Source organism: Phasianus colchicus, chromosome 8 (genome assembly GCF_987193195.1).
Source record: "Phasianus colchicus chromosome 8, bPhaCol1.hap1.1, whole genome shotgun sequence".
NCBI lineage: Eukaryota > Metazoa > Chordata > Aves > Galliformes > Phasianidae > Phasianus > Phasianus colchicus.
In genome coordinates, this window is record NC_143443.1 from 26,208,852 (window position 1) to 26,233,410 (window position 24,559).

The following is a 24,559-nucleotide window of genomic DNA, read 5'->3' on the forward strand; positions in this document are numbered from 1 at the left end:
TTTCTTTCTTACACTAAACATTTGGAAGAGAGATGCTTCTAATGGATCCACCAGCATGCAGTGGGTTTTGTTCCATCAGATGTATCTGTTTCTGTGTAGTAGCTAACTAAACCTATACAGAGCCACATGATCCCCTTTCCCATCTCGCCTTATGGCCTCTGAGGAATGTTGCATTGGCTGCGAGGGAATTACTAGATCTTGGCAAGACACACTAATATCCTCGCAAAGACTTGTCAGGGACCAAGACTTCAGCCTCCAACTATTTCCTCTGATAAAGCAGAGTATTCACAGCAGTTCATCAGTCTCGAATCAACAGTTTGACTTTGTCTGAGAGAAATGCAAGATCCACGCAGAGCTCTGCAAGCACAGCTGGTGCTGCCTGCCGGGCAGCAGGCTTTGCAGCAGAAATATAGTGTCAGATCCCACTGGAGTCATCAGAGGCTCAGGACACTTTAGTCTGGGCTTGGGAAAAAGAACACCCAGGTTGTGAATTATGGCAATACCTGCTGCATTTCGATTTGAAAGGAAATTCTTACATCTGAAAGCTTGGCCTTATTTGCTTGGAGATGCAAATTCAGTGAAAGCGTTTCCTCTTGAAAACCTGCTTATGTTCATACACAAAGTTCACAGCAGAGACAGAAATGCAATCCCACTTCATGACATCTACTCTTTTTTTTGTTTGTTTTGTTTTGTTTTGTTTTGTTTTAACACTGTTATCTTTTCATTAGCATTAGAAATTTCACCAGTAACCCCTGACAACACCATTGACAGCATCATTTCTGTAGCTGGATCTAGGAAGCCAGTTGCACAGCATGGAAAGTATTTTTGCTAACTTGTTTTGAACTGCTGATAACAACATCATCAGTGAAGGGACCACATTGTTCACTCAAAGGACGGGGAAGATTCCCCCCCAGGCCCAGTCTGCAGCTGTCCCAGTGCTGTCCCCATGATGGGGAGGCAATGTCCCAGCTGCACGTCCTGCACGTGGAGCAGGAGTAGCTTTCTGACAGCATCAGAGGCACAGCCCTGCTGCCAGCAACAGAAGATGGATCATGACACAAATTCTGTATCAAGTCCACATGGAAAAAAAATGGCATTTGAACAGTTTCTAAGACAAGCAGAGCAGTTGAAGCTGACCTGAGCTCCACTAGCTTCAGAGCATGGCGCAAAGGAGACCTGGACCAAGCCTTCTGCATAAGAGTTGCATCCCCAGCCCCAGGATGGGAGGCTCCAGGAGGGTGAGGGCATCATCTGGTGTTCAGAAAGCGCCCAGCCCCATTCTGTTGGTGCCAGACCAGCCTAATCACACCTCTGGTGGTGCAAAAGGAAGTGAAACAGATGGTTCTTGTGCATGAATTCAACAGCTTTGAAAAGACTCGAGCTTGTAGAACACAGAGCAGAGCTGGCAGATCTGGAGCTGGTTTCACACCTGAACATCAGGCAGGATGCTGGATGAGGATGCAGTGGCTTTGACAGAAGGCCAGCTCCAGCACTACCATCCTCATCTGCTTTAGTGTCATCTGAACGTTCAGGTACCATTTTCCCAACAAGCACACCCAAGCCTACCAAAGATTGAAGTCCTGAGAGCCTTCTGAGGAGCAGTAACTCAAACTGCAGTCTTGTACAGAGCCTTTTGGTGTCACCCAATTCATCTTTTTGACCTGAGGATCCAAGCCAGGAAGCCAGTCCAGCAGGTCCACAAGGATGCGCCCATCCCAGTGCACCATCTCTTGGGATGTGTGCATCCCTAGCTAGGCTTGTGTTTAAATAACATTGCACATATGCTCAAGTGTGGACAAAAGCATCACAGCATAAGGACAGTGAGCCAGCTCCATCAGCCAAGCACAACTGGATGTGTTCAAGCCAGCTGATGGGTAATCCTGTGTGTACACATCACAAATCCATAGCATAGCTCGCTGTCCTGCTTGGCAGAAGAGTGCTGTTGCCTCTTGGGAAATCTCCTGATCAAAGACTATCCTCATACAGTAAATAATCAACCAAAATTGATGCATGTTTATGTATATATACACACAGTTCTCATGGATTTATGTGATATTTTGCATATGCTAATATCAGTCCAGATGAGGGTGTAGGAGCTGACAGGGAAGCTGCAGCTCCATTGAAACAATGGGAATTTTCTGGTGAACTTCAGTGTGACAGAGAAACTAATCTCAGAGGTTGTTAAAGACTTCTGAAGCCTGCTAATTATACATTAGCCAAAGCTTATTACAAATAAGTAATAAGTATAGGCACATTTGTTGCTTTTACTAATGACATTAATGTCTTTTTTGATGATTTGCAGAACTCCAGGGGACCAGATACTCAATTTGCACTGATGTATCTTCCACTCTGGAGAACTCTGTTGATGTTTGGTGTCTTTTCACCATCTATCTTGAGACAATCCGAGGTCTGTTTTCTGCACAGTGGTTTGAGCTTCCTCTTCTGCTGTGCATTTACACAGATTTAGTACCTCTCTTAGATAATGGATCTGTGCTCTATTTTCTAGCGTATAAGTGACTGTACGTTATTCTCTAGTACATAAGTGATTGTACATAGAATTATTTATTACTGTTGTTAAGGGGGATTTGTGCTTTTCCTCCCTTGCAGTTTCCTTATCTCCCTTAGGGGAATGGTGGTGACATGGAAGCCTGCCATACAGATCCATTTGTCTTTCCCTGCAGAGTCCCAGAGAGTTCAGGCACCCCGGTCAAAACCCCTGACGTTGCAGTTCACTGTGCGCCAGCAGCAGGGAACGAGCCAGACGTGGAGCTGGTTAAAACACGTTCTGCAAAATTATCCGGATTTGCCGGGCAAAGACAAGCGCGGGGTTTTCCCCTCGCAACCATCCACATACCTCTGTGATGGATTTGTTGGGAGTTTCCACCGCCTGTTTGCACAGAGCTGACTGTGGGTCCGCACTGCCCCGCTCCGCTTCCTGTCTGAAAACAAGCTGAGACGGTCAGCAGAAACAACCTCACGTCCTTGCGGATGAAAACCATGGAACACAATTTGTCCCGCTAGGGAAATCACTGCTTTGAGTGCATGAGTAATCCACTGACTTCATAGGGATAGATCCGGATGGATTTTTTCAGCGTGCTCTCAGGGGCTGCAGCACATCATGGGTGAGTGCCAGGATGCTCGACTGTTCTGCTGCTGACCCGTGCTGCCCATTGGGGTCTGGGCTGTCCCATGGGCACACCTGGCCCCTGCTGTGCACCCCAGGGTTTCAGCACTGACAAGCAGTCTGTTTCTAGCATTAGTATCCCCAGGAACACGCTCAGAAACTACAGATGAGGTCATTCCCCAGAGCCTGCTTAGGTATTTGGGGCCCTTCACGTGGAGAGGAGCTAAAATCTTGCACTCAATTAATGGTTTTTAAAGTGAAACTAGAGCTCTTTTTATAGTGCATTTGGAGTCTGTTAATCTGGCACTGGTAAATGATTAACAATTTATTTATCCTTATCATTAGAGATGGTGCTAACGTATATTCTTCACTCTTACCTACTTCAAAAGAGGCATTGGGATTAACAGCCACCTACACAGAATCAGAATTGAACATTATTCATGAATTAATATTGTTTATTCACATTAACAAATCTGAGGCTGATTTCATCTCTGTGCTGTCCTTTCAGGCAATCCATCAAACAAAATAAGCAACGGCCCACCCCAAAGGCCCTGAGTTTGACTTTATGCTCTAAACTTCCAAACTTCAGCCCAGGAGATGAGAGCACACACAGCTCAATCAGTCTGTGCTTAGCACACGAAGTCCAGTGCAGAAAGACTGAGGGTGTGAGCTTTGTCCTGCTTTGGAGATAACAAAGAAGTGGAAGCCTGGCCTGGAACCCATCACAGAAGCCCCTTGCAGAGCTCACCACGAAAGACCCAATACCTGGGCTGAGCCCTCCACCATTGCCCCCATCACCCCTTGGAGATGGCTTCTGAGCACAGCTGACATCCCAACACAGCACTGCTAACCCCTGTTCAACCAAAAGACACCTGCATGAGTGCGGATGGTGCTGAGGTGATAAAGCTGGGTTTCTGGATGCGGAAGGATGTGCTCTGCTCCACGTGCATCATCAGAATCACAGATCAGAGATGTCTTTTGAAAAATGTGCTCTGAGCATGATTTTTTTCTTCTAAAAATAACTTGTATTTTGCTCATATTAAAAGAGCAGGATGTTCTTTCCTGTCCTACAGCGATAAGGAGGAAATGAGAACTACGGGTTTTTTTTTAATATGATATGAGCTACTATTCTTCTGGACTAGTGCTTTGAATCTTGATTTTTTTTTTTCCCCCCAGCACTAGCATTTTATTCCCTATGGATTTCATTTTGCTTCATTCATGCCAATGTTTTCCCAGTGAAGCTCTCTTTGATTTCAGCAGGATCCTTCCATATTTATACCTCTCAGATCCCAAGGCAGTATGGATTGAAGGGAGGCAACCAACTGATGGCAGTGAACGCTGAATGCCTCAAAGCCCCTTTCCAATGAGACAAAGTCAGTGGAGAGACACAAGTGGGGGGCAGAGAGCATTCCTTCCTGTCCTCTGCATTTAAAGGAAAGAGGCTGCGCTTTGGAGGAAATGTGAATGTAATGAACTGGACATTTGAGTCCCATTGTGCTGAGGTCTGACAGGAAACACTTGGGGTTCGATTCAGGAAAAAGTACAGAGTATTCCTTTATAATACTCTCATAACCCCAGCTATCCCGCAGTATTTCACTGCCCGTCTGTCTTTAATGCATATATTCTCACAGCCCTCTCCAGAAGACCAGAAGGAAACCTGGCCACTGGGGAGTGGGGGAGGCATGGGAAGAAACTGTAGCGATGTTTCCAGCCAACAGTCATCCTAAGTGACAGCATAAAGGCAGCAGCTCTCTCCCTTTCCAACCAAAGGGACCCCAGCACAGCTGCCCTTGCTGCTGTGGCCACCACAGTTTGTTATGGGAGGAGGGATGCTGCCCCAACTTCAGGAGCTACAGACTGCCTCGAGTCTTATGAAAGACCCAAACTGCAAAGACATGAAAGAAACCCCAAACTCCATGCAACCCAGAAGAGATGGATTGAGGGCATAATGCCCTTGATTGAAAAAGGAGGCACCCAGGAAATCTTGGGGTATATATGTATATATATATTTAACTAGAGCTAAAGTAATTTGGCATGCACATCCCCTGAGCAGCTTCCTAAAGCACAGCTGCAGGAGGAATTATCTAGCTCTTAGCTGAAGGAACTCCTTAAAAATGAAAAAAAGAAGAAAAAAAAAAAAAAAGATGTAGGCCATTAAAGTGCTAATAAAAAATGTTGATGAATCTAGGAGCAGTGCTCTGATTATCTCTCTGTGGGGAATGAAGAACTCATTAACATGAGCTCCGTGCCACTCCTTCCTCCTTTCTCAGAGTTTGGCATAAAGCAAGGAAACAAATGTTTGTGGTTTGGCCAAGTTTCTAATGAGTAGCTCTGCAAGGTCGCCTGATTAGACACATGGCTTTTCAGAGGGCGAGAAGGCTGCGGCACCGTGCAAGTGGCAAAGCATGTCTGTGGGATCAGGCACCCAAAAAGGAAGCACTTTATCTGCTGTGTGTAATCTGTTGGTTGCTTTTTGGAGGATTATTTAGCTGAATGCAAGAAAAGTCCAGAAAGAGAGGGTTTTGTTGACACTGCAAACAGGGAGCAACAACACGAAGCCCCAGAAGGAATAACAGAGCACTAGTTCTTCCCAAAGACCCACGCTCCAAAAATGCAATGCTACTGTAGCTTACTATGGGTTTGGTTTCACCCATTAAGGTCTGACCCAGCAGATTCAACCACCCTATCTAGCCGTTGCCTTGCCCTGCAGCATGACGCTTCCTGTAGCAGCACCCAGGGCTCGTGGCAGCAATCCCTGCACTGCCTCACCCTGCAGCCTGCAGCACAGCCCTGCCTGATGGCATGGCCAAGCACTGCTCCAAGGAGGGAAATGAGCCTCCAGAACTAATGGGAAAAGGCTCTCCCATGCAGGAAGGTTTCTCCTTGGTCCTGTTTGTGAGCCAATTATGGACTGAATCATAAGGATTTGTCATCTCCATAAGCTTTTCAGGTCTAAAGTAATAGTGAAGCTCTTCCACATGCCCAGGAGAAGAAAACTTGTCCTACAATAAACACATAAGGATGCATCTTTACGTGTCTGAAAGCATTCTGCTGGGATAAGCACCGGTGCCTCTGAAATTCAAATTCCCAGGTGTGTGATCAATGTCATGCAGCACCTTAGCATTCAAACCAACCTCCCCAGACACCAGGTCTGTCCCCTGCTTCCACATCCTGTAATGACTTAATAAACTTCATCTCAAAAGCAGTGAGATTTTTCCATTCCCAGTACCCCCCCTGGATGTTGCCAACTCTCCTGTGATTTCCAGCTGAAATGTGTCAGCAGCCAGTTCCTGTTCCATTGTCCTCATGCCAGGGCTGTCCCCTGGCTGTGTGAGTGCCGAGAGCAGAGAGCAGGAGCCAAGGGAATTCCTGACCCAAGGACTTCCCTGTACTACTGCCTTCACTTTCCAAACCACAGCTAAATGGTGGTATTTCTTGGCTTTTTTCAGGTTGAAAGTTTATCAAAACATGACACAGCTGTATTTTTTTTTCCTAAAAGGAAGTAAAAAAGTGGGGGTAAACATGCAAGGAACAGCCCTGCTATTTCCATGAGTGCTACACTGAATAAATATGAATGAGGAAGCCAACTGCTCCATCCTTCCCAGTGCACTCCACATGCAGGTATAGGTGTGCCAGCACACTTGCTCCTCCTGTACCCAAGCGCTTTCATTCCCTACAAGAACCAGATAGTTAGAGATCCTGCATTAAATAAAGGGACGAGCTGGAACAGCGTCTGTTATCACTGGCCAGCACCTACAGGCTCCAAACGTACTGCTCCAGCCAGGTGGGGCTGTCTGAGCGTTGGCTATCAATTTGCAAATTAAAGCACCCCAGGCTGCACAGTGCGGTGCCTGCAGACATTTTGTCTCCAAGGCCCTCTGCAGAGGGACCAGCATCTCAGGGATTTGGTGCATCATCATCATCAGAAATGACCCTCAGGAGCATTTTGAATCATAGAATCACTAACGTTGGAATAGGTCACTAAGATCACCAAGTCCAACCCCAACCCACCCCCCCATGCCCACTAACCACGTCCCTCAGTGCCACATCTCCATGACTGAACACCTCTGGGGATGGTGACTGCCCCCCTCCCTGGGCAGCCTGTGCCAGTGCCTCACCACTCTTTTGGAGAAGAAACTTTTCCCAATATCCAACCTGGGCCTCCCTGGCACAATTCAAGGCCGTTTTTCCCTCTCATGCTATCACTACAGTCAGCAGATCCCTGAGTTATGAGGTTTGCCCTGAAACATCTCAAAGCTGAGCTATGTGAGCAGCCTTGCATCTGGTCACAAATGGAACCATTCAAGCATGTTTTAGGCAACTTTTGAGCCTTAAAATTAAAAATATTATCACAGACTTTTCTTTTTGCATGTAAAGCCGTGTATCACCCAGTGGTTCTGTACATCCCGACGGCTTCCCAGCACCGCACGGATGCTGCCCAGCAAACCTCGAACCCGAGAAACCACCAACTTCGGGTGCAGAGCAGAACGGAGCCGATAGCAGCCGCAGAGCGCTGCGACCACAGAATGCTTAGCGGCCGCACAAAACGGAGGACAGAACTGGCCGAAAGCAGCCTCTTTGCATTTTCTGCACACATACACGCACATATACACACACACCCTGCCTCCTTTCCTCTTGGGAGCCTTCCCCTGTGCCTCCCCCGTGCAGCTCGGCTCCACCGCGAGTCCCACTCTGCTCCATCGGCAGTGAGGGTGGCGGGAGCAACAATGGAGGGCGGCGGGCGGGGCCTCGGCAGAACCACCTCCTCCTCCTCCTCTTTTTTTTTTTTTTTTTTTTTCCTTCCTCCGCTCCTCTTTCTCCCCCCTCCTCCTCCTCCTCGCGGCCCCTCAAACTTGGCCGAGCGGCGCTGGGGGCAGGGCACAACCACGGGCAGATAGCAGCGGAGAGGAGGAGCCCAGGTGTCCCTTCCTGCCACATCGTTCCGCCCCCTCCTGCCCCCGGCCCTCCCCTCCGCCCCTCCCCGCCCGCCGCGGTGCTGGGCTCCCGCGCCCGCCGCCGCCGGAGGGATGGAGTGAGGCGCGGGGCTCCGAGGTAACGCCGCGCGGCTCCGCTGCCTTTCGGGGTGGGGAGGGGGAAGCGGGAGCCGAGCCGCCGGGGTGGGGGCTCGGTAAAATGTCTCCCGGCTCCGTAGAGAGTGGGGGGAGGCGGTGCGGGGCTGGGCTGCCCCAAGATGTCCGCTCCCCCCGCCGCTTCTGGGGGGTGAAGTTTGCGGCCGCGCGGCCCGGCGTGCTGAGCGTGGAAGTGTGTGTGCATGCGTGTGTGTGCATGTGCGTGTGTGCGCGCATCACGGCTGCGGGCGCACAAAGGCTGCGGGGCTGCGTTGCGCGCACCGGGAGCACCGCGCGGCCCGGCTCTGCCCCCGTTAACCCGGTGCGAGCGGTGACCCAGCCGTCGTAACGCCGCGGAGCCGCCCGGCTCGATCGCTGCGGAGTTGCGCCGTTTCGCGTCCGCGCTGCCCGAAGCTGCACGCCGGGAGCCGGGGGTCGCTCCGTCCCTCCCCGGGTGCGGCGCCCCGCGGTCGGGGGGGGCTCTGCGGGGCCGCGCTGCCGCCCGCGGGCTCTCCGGGTGCTGCAATGCTGTCTTTTTGCCTCAGCGCCGATCTGAAATAGCGCGCGCCTCTGTGCAGAAATCGCTAATGCAGGGCGGTGTTGGAAGCGATTGTAACGATGGAGCGGCTTGGCGCTATCACGAGACGCGGCAGCCCATGCGAGCCTCAGAAAACGGCTTATAATTTATATCTTCCACGAGGGCTGGGCTTTAAAAATGTTCCGTCGCCTTCAGCTCCACCTTTGCCGTTTGCCAGGGATCCCATTCCCAAGCACACGCAGTCTTGGCACGGCACTGCTCACCGGCAGCACCCCTACAGCTGTGGCCAACATCTGGTCCTGCCCTTCTCCACACTCTGCTCCCGGAGCCGTGCAGCTCTGGAAACTGCTCCGTGTCCTGCAGTGATGTATGTCTGTGTACATTAGGAGAAAATTGGCTATTTATGCCTTTAACTTCAGTGAGGAGGGTTGCAAGGGGCCTTGGGGAGTTTGCTCCCAATTTTTGAGTTTGCAGACTGTTTTCCTCTCTTATATAAAAACTCAGAGTGAGTTTGATAAGCGTGTCTATGAATTGGAGCTCATCTCAGTACAGCAGATTGGCAGCATCTGCTTACCAGCCGGCGTGACTGCAGTGTGGCTCTGCCCAGCATCTGTACGTTACAGGTAGGTTGAGCCCCAGTCTGCTGCTTTGTGTCCACCAGCACCCCCAGAGCACCCAGAGGGTGGTGATGTGGTCCTAAGCAGATGGAAGAGTGTAGGGTTGTGCCTCAGCTGGGTGGAGCTCATCGGTGGGGGAGCTGACTTATAAAATCAATAGGTAAAATAAATAGCAAAAAATGATTGCCAGGAGGTTATAAAAGACTCCATGTTTGGATTTGCTGGATGACTCTCGGGCAGGATAAGCTGTTGCTGCAATCGGCTTTGGTACCAGAGGAGTGAAGTTGATAAATGTGACCCCAGACTCTAGGCTTTGCTGAGATTGAGGAAATTTTGGGTTGTACAGGTGCCTCCTGTGCTGCGCGTGGTGTATGGGGAGGGCACAGGGTCCAGGAGCTGCCCTATTCTGCTGTAGGGTTGGTGGGTGTGTGAGCTCCTGAACTCTGTGCACGCTCACTACTAGTGGATACCAGTTTTAGCTTTACAAGCCTTTGCATTCTCAGGTTCTCAGGATTTCATGTTATTTTTTAGGATAAGACGTTGCTGATATTTAGTTTTCACTGGGGGAATGTGAAACCTGAAGCGGGGAGGGACTGAGAGTTGTTCGTGTCAGGATCAGTGCACGCACTGATGGCTGAGCAGTCCTTCAATCTTGGCCAATAGATGGAGTGCTGCTGTGCTCCAGGATCTCTGGGGGTGTAGTGATGCCTTGGCTAAGTCACTTATTATCCTCCGTCTTGCCCGAGGATTGACACAGCTGGTCTTTTATTTAAGAAAAGGATGATTTGGGGGATGATGCATCTGCAGTGCTTGTGGAGTGGCTGGGATCCAAAGGGGACAGGCAAGTGGTGTGGGCTCACTGATGGGGTGGGATGGAATGGGCTGGATCCTGACGCTTGGGCTCATTTCCACTGCATGCGGTGCTGGAGGTGAGTGTGGGGCTGCCCTGTTACAATCCTTGCTGCAGGTGAGACCTCTCAGCCTGCTTCATAGGGATGGTATTGGAATTAGAGTGCTTAAAAAAAATTGGCATAGGGAACAACCTGTGTAACCTTGAGCTGATACACAGTTGCCTTTGCTAGCTTAAACAGGAGAAATAAAAAACTGTTTCTTTAAGAAATATCCTGTAACTGTAGTGGCCATAGCAACGTCAAGCTGTTATTTCTCTTGTAAGTCAATTTTGCAATCTCTTAGTGTTGTTGTTTCAAAAATGGAGTAGGTCGGTATTTTGGTATTGACTCAGAAGATTGCAATCTATATTATTTGGTGGCATTGCTTGCTGTTACGTCACAGGCTTCTCTGCAAGCTCTGCTCTGAAATACTGGTTGTTGTACTGGGAGAAGTGCTGGTGTTGCTTTTGGTGGTGGTTCTCAGCAGGCAGTGTCTTCATGCAGCATTTTCTTGGTACGTGAAGATGGATTAAAAGCTTCTTGACTCGTAGGTAACATGTTCGTGTTCAAATTAGAGGCAAGCAGATCAATTTCCTATATTAACTTTGATGCCACTGGCATGGGGAAGCTTTTGTGATGCACAGTGATTTCTGTTACCTTGCACAAATGAGAATTCAAGATCTTTCTTTTGAAGTCATCACAAATGTAGTTGTATGGTGGATAGTTCTTGATTACTATTAAGACAAACCAATTTTGAATTGCATCAATGAATTTGGTCAGGTATGAAAGTGTCTTCAATTATAGCTTTCTTTTAACCTAGACTACAGTGGGGAGGTTTGTCACTTAAAATAATCAGTAAACTGGAAAATATTTTGTGAAGAAGTTGGGATTTCCTTGGGATTCTTTAAAAATCTTCTGAAAGAAGACCCCTTTATTTGAGGGTGATGGTGTTTTCCTTAGTTTGGTTTTACCCTGCATCTTCACAGTTCAGTCTATGTGATGTAGGTAACTGCTTTGCCAAGACTGGGAACATATAAGATTCGTTATTATATTTAATATCATTCAAATGGTAGTAATGTAAACTCTGCTTTACAGGGATGCAATCAGCTGGAATGAAGAGCAAATTAAGGCACCATTATAGTAGCCTCATTCACTGTTCTAGTCTTCACCTTGATCTTGGCTGGGAAGAAACTCTTCTTGCCTTGTATTGTTTAACATGTTAAATTCCTAGGGACTTCAGAGCAGCAGGGAGCTTCTGGGTGAGCTGGCAGGCTGAGGGCAAGGTCAGTAAATGGGCAAGCAGCTCCATAGCTCCTCACTTTGCCTTCGCTTGACCTGCAGCAGTGAGCAGTTGGTGGAATGCCCTTCCCCATTTGCAGTCAGCATGCACTGAAGGTACTTCTCCAGCTCAGGTATTGCATTTAAGCAGCTGTCAGGTTGCAGCTTGCTGCTTCTCTTCCTGTCACTGTGCTGCCTTGCATGAGTCCTCAGCACAGCGTGGTGGTTGTGGCTGGAGCTTCAGCTGAATGCTGGACTGTGTTTGCCAAAGTGACAGGGTTCTGTTGAATTACTATGAAAACTTGTGTTTGTTATCTTAATCTACAAGTGCAATAATTCATCTTAAGGCTCTTTTTATTGTTGCGTATGCTTAATTGTGTTATCACAGAGTCATAGGATGGTTTAGGTTAGGAGGGACCTTTAGTGGTCGTCTGCTCAAGCGTGGCCATGAGGAGCAGGTTGCCTAGGAGAGGAATACATTTATTATTATTATTATTATTATTATAGAAAATAGGTAAAGTTACACATGTCACCTGTGGCTGTTACACTGAACGTGACATTCTTCAAAAGTCCACCAGATCTGCATCTTCGTGTGTTTGCAGGCTTGTGGTCAATGTCGGGTCTGACTGCAAGATGCATGGCACCAGCAAAGCCTTCCTGTGCTGGATGATAAATACAGGGTAAAACAGAAGGCCTTGCTTATTGGATAAAGTTTTCTTTACTTGTGCTAATGCGTTAAAAACAATGAAGACAAAATAGAACTCAAAATATTTATATTTTCTCCTCCAAACATAGACTCACTTGGGGTGAAGAAAGACTTATTTTGTCAGTTCTGGAAGCCTTGACCTAATCCTATAGAAACCATTTGGTGCTGAGGTTGACTGTGTGGCTGAAATAAACAAATTTTAGATCAATGGGAATTGCAACTTGTCTCCTGTGCAGACATGTATGCTGGGGGCTTTCACTTCCTCCAGTTCTTTTCCTGCTGCTGGGACTGGTCTCAGCTTCTGTCCCAGCGCTTCCCCCATTCCCCTGCAGATCCCAAGCAAAAGACAACCACAGGTTCAAGTCTTTGGGTGAAGTCAGTTGGCCAACCTCCTGCGTTGCTCTCCTCTAAACACGGGCTGAGTGAGGACAGCCTGCAGGCTGCCTTGGAGGCCAGGAGTTGATGCCTCAGCCTTTCAGAAAGTGCCCAGTTCAGGTGCATGCCTCGGGAATGAACAGCAGTGACTCACCCACGTTTTAGTCTTTATAAATTTATAGACAAAAAACTCTATGCTTAAAGATTCATTAAGGTCACAGAGTCAAGTATTTGAAAGTTAGATAGTGCATTCCAAAGAAAATATCCTGGATTTAAACATGAAAATTAAACTATAGCATTGGAAAGCATACTCATGAGCCCTCATGTCAGGAAGAGTAGGAGTGTTCTGGCTCAGATGCTGTACATCTAGCAGATACTTAACAGAGGCAACCTTCAGCTTGGAAGAGAAAAATATGGAAAAAAATAAGCTGAAATATGAAATTGGAAATAGACTTCAGAGGTGGAAAGAGTGGATGATACCAGGTGGTGCATCTAGTTCTGTGTGGAGCTGAGCAGTGACACCGCATTGGTGACATGGTGACAACCTGTGGTTTCTCCAACACAAATGCACAGCCATTTCCATGAGAACTTATGAATTGCATGGTCACTTCTCCAGAATCCTGGACAATTCTAAAACAGGAGTGAGACGTGACTTAAGCCAGTTTGTTGGTGTACTTTCAATACACCAAGCATTGCTATGCACGGGACAAGCTGCTATATTTACCCTCCAAACCAAAGTATCTAATTGCTAGAACATTCAAATTTCTCTTTGAGATTTCATGACATAGTACTCTGAAGAGGGGAAAAATGATATATTCTCTCATGGATCTCTTTTTCTTTCTTTCTTTTTTTTTTTTTTTTTCCAGGTGTATTTATTTGCAATTTCTATGCTGTTTGTGAAATTTAGGGTACAAGAAGATGGTTTGTGTATCAGATTAACAGCTGTCACTCCTTTGTTAACTGAATACAACGTTAGCCCTTGTGATATAGTATTCCTGCCATAATAAATGAATAACTAGTCAAGTATTTCTCTTATCATGATCAAATTGTGGCAGTGCCCACAGGCCCATCATCATGTTTCAGATCTTGATTGCATATGAAGTATTGTGCTAAATATTCATTTGAGGAGTCTTAAGTCTTTGTAAGGTTCACAGTTAGCCTATGGAATTTTGGCTTTGAATGGCAGATTGCTTTAAATGCATGCTTGTCTAAAGGTATATACAAAGGCAAAACTCTTCGTCAAGAGATTCAAAACAATTTTTTTTTTCTGGCCCAACTGCTGGGCTGGAAGGCAGAAAGCTGAGATGTTTACGGTCTACAACTCGTTCACTAAATGGAAGTTGTCTCCTAGGGCAAACTGTGCATTTTCATTCCAGGGGCTTCATAGTTTACTTATTCCTTTCGTAACTTTGAGAATTTTAGGATCTGCGTATACATGATTGTTTGGGGTTTTGTTTTTCCATTCCCATGAATGGACGTAATAGTGAATACAAATTAGATTTCTTTTAGGCATGCTGATTGTTATAGGTTGAATATACAGAGCTGTGTAGCTGGCTTGGCATTCAGGGACACGTGTGTGCTCTGTGTTAAGTGGCTGAGGACTGCAGGGACACAGCTGGGGCACCCAGCAGACCCCACTCACTGCATGTGCATGGCTTGGAATGGAGCACCCCATCTTCTAAGGCAAAATGTCCAAGGTGGATCTTTCAATAAAATTTTCATAAATATTTTCATTGCAAAGGCTTAACCCTGAGTGGCTGAGGAAGAGAAAGGAAGTTGTGAGACATGTTTCAGTGGTAGGTAGTGCAGTGATTTCTAAAGCAAAGTAAGCCCACAGCCAGCACACCTCATGTTGTAGGGTTGGCTTGTTCATTATCGAACTAATCAAAATCATGGGTCTGGTATTGAGCAAAAAATAAAGATCTTTAATTAAAAAAGAAAACAACAATCCAGCGCAAAGAAAGCCAACAGTCCCAGCAGTCTGGCAGTTGGATTTTCTTCTTCCTTTACTTCTCCCTTTCAAACTTTGTTTAAATAATCTTGCAGTGTGCTAAGAGATTGAATACATCTGTACAGTGCTAGAATGAGTGAGCTCTGTGCTCAAAACCAGGTTAGTTTATAAAAAAAATTTATACGTCTTGAAATGAATCCAGGGAGCTTCCAAGTTGAAATGTGAACTCTAGACAATGTGCTTTAGCTGTATAAAACATTTAAGCTGTAAAACACCAGAGGTGCCTGGAGAAGTCACCCTATGGCAGCAGAGGGGCAATGGGTTCCCTGTCTGTGTCAGATGATTCCCTGTGAGCCAAGGACTTGGGGGAAATTTGCAGTGCTGCTTCCTCTTCAGGTGCTGGCGTGTGTGCATGCTGTCCTCCTGGTTTGCACTTGTTCAACTTAGCTGTTTTTAAACAACAGTGCTCGTAACTTTACATGCCCTAAGGCAAATCCTCCATAAGGCTAAATGGCTAAGGCTGCTCAGTTCTTCTCAACCATGCCTTAAGCCTGAGAATCTCTGAGTGCCTGGATCAAGATGCCATCTCCACCTCCAGTGGCCGCACGGATTGTGTGCGGTGTGCTGTGATGTTGTCTGCCAGAACTGTGCCCTCCAGCAAGGGCAGTCAGCCTCTCAGTCCTACGCCTTGTGAAATCTTTGTGCTGCAAAGGATGCCAGATCTTCCCTCAGTTGGCAGGCGCACGCGATGTGACCCGAGCCAAGGGAAGGGAGCGCTCAGAGAGCTGGGTGCCTGGGGGCAGAGGTGGGAGCTGCTCCAGCCCCATATGCTCAGCTCACCCAGACCCAGGTGAGCTCCCACAGCTGGAAATGGGACTGCCCCTGCATCCCTGTGGGCAAAAACATGGGCAAAAGCCATGTTGCACCTGCTGGTGCCCCGAAGACAGAGTGAAGTGTATCATTCTGGTTGTTTCCAGATCTGGATTTGGTGATCCTATCTCTCTGATGGGGAAAAATTCACCGTGTTTCCTTGTTGAAATAGTCTCCTTTAGAGTTTAAAAAAAATAACAATTCAGATATATTGCTTCCTTTCATATTAAGGTTGGATAATACTCTGCATAAGGCTCTCTACTGTCTGTGGAATTATGACCAAAATGAATTAGCTCAAGTTGGGAGTAGAAATAACAGAGTCATATTTATAACCTGGGTTACTTTTTAACAAGAAAAAAATAGCTTGAGGTATGCCATGTAACGGGAGAGCCTGGCTGCTATCAAACAAGCTGCAAATGTATGGTAACAGGTATTGTAGGCAGTAAATTTATCTTTGTATGAGAAACCTGATGTTGCTGCTGATCCCAGGGGGTGAGTTGAGTTGGGCTGTTGGGGAGGCTCAGCTAACAGAGCTTTGCTTGTAGCGTGCACGCAGATGGGATGGTTCTGCACAGAAGGGTGACCTTTGCTGTATTTTGGTTTCAGATTTCACAGAGACCCATTTCAAAGTTTTTAGCTTCAATCCACACCCTGCTGGTGGTAAGCTATAAAACTCCCTTTGAAGGAAGTTTCTTAAAAAGAAAAAAAAAAAAATCTGTCCTTTATTACCTTAATAAAGTTAGATAAAGGTCATTTGTTTACTCCGTGTGCAATAATGCGCTGCTGCCGCTGTTATTTGTCAGTATAACTGATGGTTCAAAGATGAAATGAAAGCTGCAGAATTACCAGCTATAATGTGTAAATGTGTAATGCAAGTAATTCTTTTCTATGACTCTTCAGTTTGTTAGTTAACTTGAAGAATGCTTACTGGCATATACTTATGCTGGGGAGACTGTTATGGGTGATGTGGTGTAATGTAACATCCTTCCTCCAAGGTTATTTCACCTTCTTTCTAAGCTTTTGGTTATGCTCTCTGTCTCTCCAAAAACAATTTAAGGGAATAAATAAAGCTGTGTAAATAGTGTTTGTAAACAGCTCAGAATGAAAGAAACCGTGGCTCCAGACTTTGGGATACAAGGTGGCAGCTCCAGTATTCCCAGAATGTGTAGGGAAAAGGTCTTGTTAGAAGGGATGCTCTTTGGGTTGAAGGCAACATTTTGGAGAAACTACAGAGACTTCAAAATTATTTTAATTAAAACCTCCTTGTCCATTGTTTGTTTTGGCAGTTCTTAAGAGGCTCAGAAATGTGTCAGAACCTTCCAAGTTTTGAAAAGCCATTCCTGTTATCTGATAGTTTGGAGTTTCCTGTCCTAGATGCTGGATTTGAAGAATGAAGGTGTCATGTAGGGGAGGAAAAGAAGAAAAATGGGGATAACCAAAGCAGGACTTGCCAATGTAACTGGTTCACAGAATGTGGAAGAATGAAAAAGCTGACAAATACATAGGAATAAGCGTTGAAGCATGTCTACTTGTTTTATTATCCTTAGATTGTATCATGCAGTTGTGTCTGTTAGGCACGTATCAGTGCTCACCTAACCCTTAATCCTGCAAGGAGGGGGCTGTACAGAGCATGTGTGTGTGCAGGCAGATGGAAGGTGTCCCTGCAAGTTCAGGTATTTCCCATTTTGCATTAAGACCTTGAAGTCAGCTTGTTGTTGGAGTTAAAGGGACTGACTGATTGCATGGGTCTGCAGGTGTTAGTGTAGTGGAGGGTCGTGGGCAGCACAAGGGCTCAGTGCTTGGGATGGGGTGCTTTCTGTTACGACCTTGTCTTCAGGTCTGCAGCCTTTCTGTACAGCATGAAAGTCCATAGCTAATTTTTCTGTTGTAAATTAAAAAGGTTTCCCTATTGAGCAGTGTGTAACATTGCTCATTTTACTTTTTGGCTCAATCTCACGGTTATTGACAACAAGTTGAGGCTAAATATCTCCACAGTAAAACTTCACTGCATCGAGTAGACCAAGGTGTCTTGGTGTCTTACGTTAACCACCTGCAATTTGTAGACCAAGGTGCTTTTTGGAGAGAAAGGATGGGGTTGGGCTTGGTTCTGCTAATGAACTTGTGGTTGTAAGACACCTTCATACTTGAAGAAGTAACCATTGCATTGAAGAGAGCTGAAGATAGGCAGATTTAGCACTGCTTAGCTGCCTCCCAAAATGTCCCGCAATCAAAATTTGTGGTCTTTTTATGTGCTTTTCAAAACAGCGTTGGCTGTCTTCTCCTGTCCAGGTTTTCAGCAGTTAAATGATGTGTAAGAAAACCTAGTGTTACTGCTAACAAATTTGGCACCAGAATTGTTTTAACAAATTTAATGCTGACTTTCCAAAGAACGGAAAGCTGTTTGCTGTGAAGTTGACTGAAATTGTTCCAGTTTGTCTCTGCAGGTGGTGAATGATACACAGTGTGCACAGCCGTCCTGTAGATAGCTCCATGTCCTTCAGTGGGGTGTCCTCGCTTTTTCCTGTGCCTTTTTTTCTTATTTATTTTCTGTTCCCTCTCCTAACCGCAACGTAGTGTTATCTTTGTTATCTTCAGAAGTTTGTGCTTTTTTTGGTTGGTGTGATGCACGGGGTTCAGTGCAGATACTTAAGGAGTCTTATCAAAGTAATACTGGCTCAGTCAGAGTAAAGATGCTTTAGCTAAATAGACTGTGGCTGTGTTTAAAAATAACAGCCCTGGCTGTGTCAGCGCGCTGGCCGACCTGGTTTCAATGTGGGATGAATCAAAAGAGAGAGGCTGAATTTTCCTGAATTTTCGCTGTGAATCACCCAAAGGCTCAGCGTGACACTGGACACCATTTAAATGCATCCTGATCCTGAGCGTGGTGCCTCTGCCTCTCGCTTACATCAGAGCTGCAGTGCCTTCGTGCCTGGGTTCAGGCACTGTCCTCTGGGTTTGGGATCTCGGCCCTTTTGTGCAGAGAGAAAGTGGTGCGAGCACCCCACTGTACCACAGTCACTGCATCCCATGTCAGCTCATACAAAAAAATACTATGTTTTTTGAAAATGCAGTGCGTATCTGATGTTTATTTCATTTTTGTTTTCTCGTTGTTCTTGTTCTGTGGGGTTTTCTTTTTTTTTTTCTTTCTTTTTTTTCCTTCTTGGCAAGGAAGACGGCATTACATTCCGGTACCAAGAGGAAGGGTATTAAGCTAACTCATAAAAAGATTTATTATCAAATGTAGTTTTTCATTTTGTCCACTGGAATTTTCTTTTTTTTTTTTTTTTTTTAACCATACCCAGATTACTGGCTTCATTCATACAGTCTTTGTATCAAGTTAGGATGCTGTCTTTGTTAAGTTATAGCTCCTTAGGGTTTTCTGCTACAGAGGTTTCTTCAGTCAGGGGAAATGAGGGTATAATAAAGAGGATCCAAGGACCGGACGTAATGATTCTATATAGTTGAAATAAACAATGCCAGATTTGGCTGATGCTAGTTTTTCCATCTTTTTTAATTGACAGTTGCTCGTTTTGCTTTTAGCAGAGTTTAAAACTAAAGGAGCATGAATGTTTGAAGTAACTGAAAGACCAAGAGCAGACAGTTCGGGCAATACGTGCCATCACTGTATCCTGTCTGTATGCATTTACCCTGAATTCTGGCTTACTCAGAAAGCCCCTTTGATTCAAACACCACATAAATTCAGAAGGAGCAATTGTTCCTAATATCCAACCTTTCCCTCATACTCCAGTTCAACTGCATAACTGAACTCCTTTTCAAACCTTATTTCCTTACTGCCCGTGTTAGAAGCAGTTCTCTGCTAAAGCAAAAGCCATTACAGTGGGCTATAGTGAGTATAGTGCATTGGCAGATGCAAACTGGACGTGGCAAAACGCTGTGTGTGATTCGAGATGAGCACTTGCAGTACTCAACTGCAGTGCATTATAATTCTATGCAATGAATGCAGCATTTTTAGCGGTTCCTCTTTTCTTTCCCCTTGTACCATATGTATGTAGAACACAAAGAGATTCTTGATGAAAAAAGAAGCTGACAGGTTAAAACTGCACATTGCTCCAAGGATAAACTTCTGGAAATATTTCTGTGGACTGTAGCAATGTGTGTTACGTAAGGGAGAAGAAAAGTTTGCCCTGAAGTGCCGAAATTATTAAAGCATTTGTAAAAGTGAGGTCTGTCTGTAGCAGGTATTAGAACATCCATGTCAGTTCTGCAGGTGGATGAATATGGGTGCATGTGAAATCCTGGTTACCTGCAAGCAGCTGCAGGCTGAGGGTACCATGCTGTGTAACTCATTGAAAGAATGAATATTACAGCTCACATCCTTACATTACTCGGTTACATTGCAACTCAGTTTCCTGAGCAGCGTGTTTAGCACATGTGAGGTTCTGATATCTCGTTTGCTTTGGTTTGCTTTTTTTCAGCAAAGTAGCGTGGACCTACTGAAGTGTGCAGTTGTGCAGCTTGCTAATTTGTCTTTGCATCTCTCACATCAAATATGCCAGGACTGTGTTGTAGCACCTCACGATCTCTGTGGGGTTTGCACTGGGTTTGGCTCCTCAGCTTTGCCTGGAACTGTCATAGAATTGTAGAATGGCCTGGGCTGAAAAGGACCACAAAGATGATTTAGTTTCAACCCCCTGCTACGTGCAAGGTGCCAACCTTTAGACCAGGCTGCCCAGAGACACATCCAGCTTTGAATGCCTCCAAGGGATGGGGCATCCACCTCTCCGGGCATCCCTGGCTCCATCTCTAAGTCAGAGGAAGGCAGGAGCTGTTTGTGTCCTTAGTCACATCCCTGGTCTGAGCTGCCTTCTGGAGAAATCTATTGATGGTGGAAGTCTTACAGCAAGGCAAACCCAACCTTTAGCTGGCTAACTGGGGCAGTGTGAGTGACCCCCTCATGTTGCTGTGCCTTCATGCACCTCGGCAGGATCCAAACTCTGGGTCCTCCCAGCTCTTTAAGAATGGCACGAGTCTGTTTAGTTCTCAACCTGTTATTTAGATTGCTCTAATATTTAATTAATCCATCTGCGTGTTGGCTTAACCCATAGAAAGACTCAGACTGTGAGATTTTTTTAATTAACTTCTTAATATAAGCTGTGCAAATACTGCAGTGTTATCCTTTGCTATTTAGGATGTTTGAAGCCCTCAGTAATGTGACAGCTGCTGGTTGGGGACAGCCCATAGTGTGAAACTGTTGGCATGCAGTAAATGAAAGGGATTTTGCTGTTGACTTCAGTGTGGTCAGAATCCACCTGGAGGTGTTGGGTTCCTAAGCAGTTCAATTTGTTTGCGTTCTCTCTTAAGAAAATACACAGACAAGCACATCCTCATGAGTTTCTCCTAGCCCCATCCATAGGTCAATTTCAGAACTAGGCATGAATACTCTCAGTTAGGCTTTTCTTTTATGTTTGAAGAAGAAGCTTTGTTAGCAAGGCTTCTGTTATGAGCAGTGATTAAGTTCCCATACCTGGGTGGTCTCTTCTTTTTGAATGAGGTGATAGCATTGAAGTTTGCTGGAAGTAATCTTCAGTGCTGCCCACCTGCATACCCACCCCAGTCCCCCTGGAAGAGCTCAGAGGCAAATGCAGTGATGTCTTGGTGTTTCCAAATTGCCTGCTTGGGAGAGTTTTCAAACTGAAGCTCCATTCATGTCATCTTACATCGTGTTTCCTCAGTGAAAATCCAACTTATCCCCACTTTGATTTTATTCTTCAATTTCTTTCATCATTTCATGTGACTTTTCAAATACACTTCTTGGAAAAAATGGTCTAGGTTAATCAAGTACTTGAGCTTTAGTGAGGAATGCAGGTGCTCATAAATGACAGCACCTTCTGAAAGAGTTACACAATTGTATTTTTCAAACGTTCAACCAAGAGGTAATATGGGGAGAGGGACTGTTTTCTTTTCAGTTGTTAATTTAAGTGATGCCACTGGTGGTTACTTAACCTTACTTCAAGTTCTGTAATTCCTATGATAAATACATCACCAATACAATAACCTCAGTAACTGTGAACCACTTTGGGATTTTTACTAATTTAGTTTTGTATGAACGTGAATGTAGAGCGAGAATAAAATGATTATACAGAGAGATTTTTCTTCAACACTGGATTCAGTATTCTTATGAACTTGTCTGATCCAGCTCAGCAGTGCGTTTGTAAAAAATGCTGTTCTTCAATACTTCAAAACCAGTGCAAATCTTCTGGTTTTACATGTGGGATGATACAGTCAGGCTTCCTGTTTCTATTCTGTTTTGAGGATGAGAAGAGAATGAGTTTGAATAAAAGTTCCGTGAGCTAAGGTGATAATATTTTATAGATCAGTACATGTGGAAGATCCAAGTTCTTCAGTAGAACCTACTGATTTTCAACTCAGAACGTATTACTATTCCTATACTATTTTGTTGACTGTGTTCTTATCAGCATAAAAAGTTGTTTAATTCTCTGTGCGATGCTAGAACACACCAATTTTTGTCATATAATTTGAGTTAGCTTGCCAAGAGCTCTATTGAGAGATTTTAAATATGTCATTATTGATCTAAAACTTAGGTATAAATTTCTGTTTAACTCAAAGTGCTACAAATATTTGATTGAAGCCTCTTTGTTCTTCTGTTTCCATGAGTAGAGTTATAGTAACCGACTTCTCAAAATAAGCAGTGCAGGGAAGTAGGTAATGAAGAAGCTCGGTCCAACCTTAGCTCTCACCTGAAAGGTTTCTCTTTTCACAGCTGATGCAGGAATGGACTGCTACAAAGCAGTGTTTCCTAAGCAGCATGTTCAGTTTTTCATAGGTAAGGGCACACTTGAATTGTTTTTTGTGATGGAATTGTGAAAAGGTGAGGGTGTTTTAATGTTATAGCTCTAAAAAGTTTGTGTAAGAGAGTTGGAGAAAACATAGAAGACAAGTTAAATGATTACATATAGAGAGAATTTTCCTTTAAACATTGGGTTCAGGATGTAGGCCACATCTGTAATCATGTTTTTAGAAATGAGTCCATATTAAATGGACTCTTTGCCAACAGCATCTGGTTGCACTTTATGTACATGTTTTCTTTCATAGAGAAAGCAAACCATATGACATAACCCCAGTCAGATAAAAATGATTGTTTATAATACTTTGCTTATTTATGTAGCACCACAAGATGAAATATGTCTTCATCTTAAAAACTTCACAACACACTACAGAGGTGGGCAAATGACTTCTGCATTCCCAGATGGATGGCTTGGTGTAATGTGGATAACAAGCTCTGCCTAAAGGAATATAAAGTTAGGAGCTGAATTGGTAATTGAATGTGAGCCTTATAATTTCAAATGCTTTCGTAGGTCGGGTTCCATGTGCTGTGGCTGCACTGATGATGCTCCTCTGAAACACTGCATGGATTCAAAAACCATGAATCTATGCAACGACAAAACCTTGAAGACTCTGTGCCTTTGAGGATAAGTAGCAACCCTCAGTGCAGCTTGCTGCTAAGAGTTAAGTTTGGAAGCAGTGATCTGCTTTTAATAAAATAGACTGCACAGCAATTGTTGGCATGAGTTGCTCAGACTAATTTCAACAGGTTGATCTTAATCTGGGAGAAGCACCATCTCTGTGGGTCTTGTGAAGAGCTGCAGCATAGGCCAACCATTTGGGTTAGCTTTAGAGAGTAGCAGAAAGAAAAGAACTGGAAATTCAGTAGCAAAAATGGTAATGAGCAGCAAGCACCCCCAAAGCAGGAGGAAGGTATGTGGTGGGACTTAACTCACAGCAGTACTCTACAGCATATCTCAGCAACACGTGTGTGTTTGAAGGATTTTTAGCTGTGTCTGAATGATTCTGTACTTCAGATTTGGAGATGTTTGGAAGGGAAAGTTTCTCCATAAATGCCAGCAAATGGTTGGTGCAGAAATAGTGTCTTGTTTCAAGAACTTTTATGCCCAGTAAGGTCTTATGTGCCAGCAAGGGATGTCGTGGGGACAGCAGCAAATGTCATCTGCATTATGGTATATGTCATCCTGTGATAGGATCCGATCAAACAGTCATAGGGAAAGGACATTCTTACAATTTATACTTAAATAAAATGCCCTTGTGTGCTTAACTATCTTCATCTGGGGTGTCTTACTTTGGACTTTCAATAGATTATTTGTTAGCAGCATCTTTTTTTTTTTTAGTCATGAAATGATTGTTGTTTTTAGACTAAATTTTCATTGCAATACCAAAACAAAACAGGAATGTAAACATTGTGGTTATTAGAGCCATTAAAATAAAGCATCCTAATTAACAGAGCTAAATATGACTCAATTACTTAATGTAATTAGCAGAATACCTATTACCTTTTTTTTTATTGCTAGGCTGGAAGGTGTTAGCCAAGCATGAGCTTTTGCTGTGCATGATGACCCTGTAAAGGCTTTTGGGACTCTCTCCAGCTGGCAGCTTGGCACTGCTGAACAGATGTGGCTGGTCTCTGGAGAGCTGCTCTGTACTGCTGGCTTTATTAATTCCTGATGTTCATATTGATTTGTGGGTTCAAACAAATGTAAATAGCCTCATGTGGAAGTGGCATAATGTGTGAGTTCCTGTTGGTCTCTTCCTGATATGCCAAGGATACATTTTGTTTTGTCTAAAATAGGTCTTCCCAGATCTTAGTTGTTGTTTGTACATGTGCGTGCTTCACAGTTTTTTGGCTTCATGTTCCATTTTCGGTGATTCATAGAGCATCAAAATACACAGAAACTGTTCTCAGCACTTTTGTAGACTTCTCCAGATAAGTCCAAATACTGCTTTTTTACGGAAAGCAAGTGGGAGAGCTGGAGGAGCGTTCAAGTTTTCTGAAAGTGCCCATTGTTATTGAGGAACTGGTTTGCAGTTATCTTCTCAGAAGAGAGTTCTTCAAAATATTTAGTAATTAAAAACTAGAGTTTGAAAGGGAGTGAATTTTCCTGTGATAAGGACAGATGGTGTTGAAAAAGCAATAGGAAACTTGTGCTGATGGACTTGAGTTTAATTTCTCCTAGAATGTAATTTTTATCTGTGAAAGGTAAGCAGCAGGATATTAGGATTAGTATGGACAATAAACTCAAATCACAAGGGACAGCTTTTTCTGTGAGGCTGGGGGGGAATACAGTTGGGTGGCCTGCAAAGACCTCC

At 44.8% G+C, this 24,559-nt stretch overlaps 1 protein-coding gene across 4 annotated transcripts in view; it reads left to right on the top strand.

The window, feature by feature from the left end:
- Positions 1-7,973: 7,973 nt before the first annotated feature.
- ADD3 (adducin 3) overlaps positions 7,974-24,559 on the top strand; it is a 90,084-nt gene continuing 73,498 nt past the window's right edge. The window contains exon 1 of one of the 4 annotated variants that reach the window (XM_031597506.2): positions 7,974-8,176. The gene's annotated coding sequence lies outside the window, so the exon portion shown is untranslated. Of the gene's footprint in view, positions 8,177-9,580; positions 10,190-24,559 lie in introns of those variants that run through there. The other 3 variants (XM_031597505.2, XM_031597507.2, XM_090145489.1) reach the window with 3 other exon arrangements.